The sequence below is a fragment of the Penaeus monodon genome, chromosome 20 (assembly GCF_015228065.2).
Source record: "Penaeus monodon isolate SGIC_2016 chromosome 20, NSTDA_Pmon_1, whole genome shotgun sequence".
Taxonomy (NCBI): Eukaryota; Metazoa; Arthropoda; class Malacostraca; order Decapoda; family Penaeidae; genus Penaeus; species Penaeus monodon.
Window position 1 is genome coordinate 11673347 of NC_051405.1, and position 221 is coordinate 11673567.

Here is a 221-nt window from a genome sequence, read left to right on the forward strand (position 1 = left end):
TTGGGAAAAACAGATACTCGATTTTCCTTCGTCTTGCTCAGGCTGTTTCGGAATCCCAGTCACAGTAGCGAGAGCGCGGCGCGGATGAAAGTTTAAGTGGATTACCAGACGCACAAAGGGATCCAGTCTTAAGGCGTTGGGATTAAGAGGCAAAGAGAAGAGAAGGGTATTCATCAAAGCCACATATTTCTTGGGGTCCGCGGTATTGAATCCTTTATTTT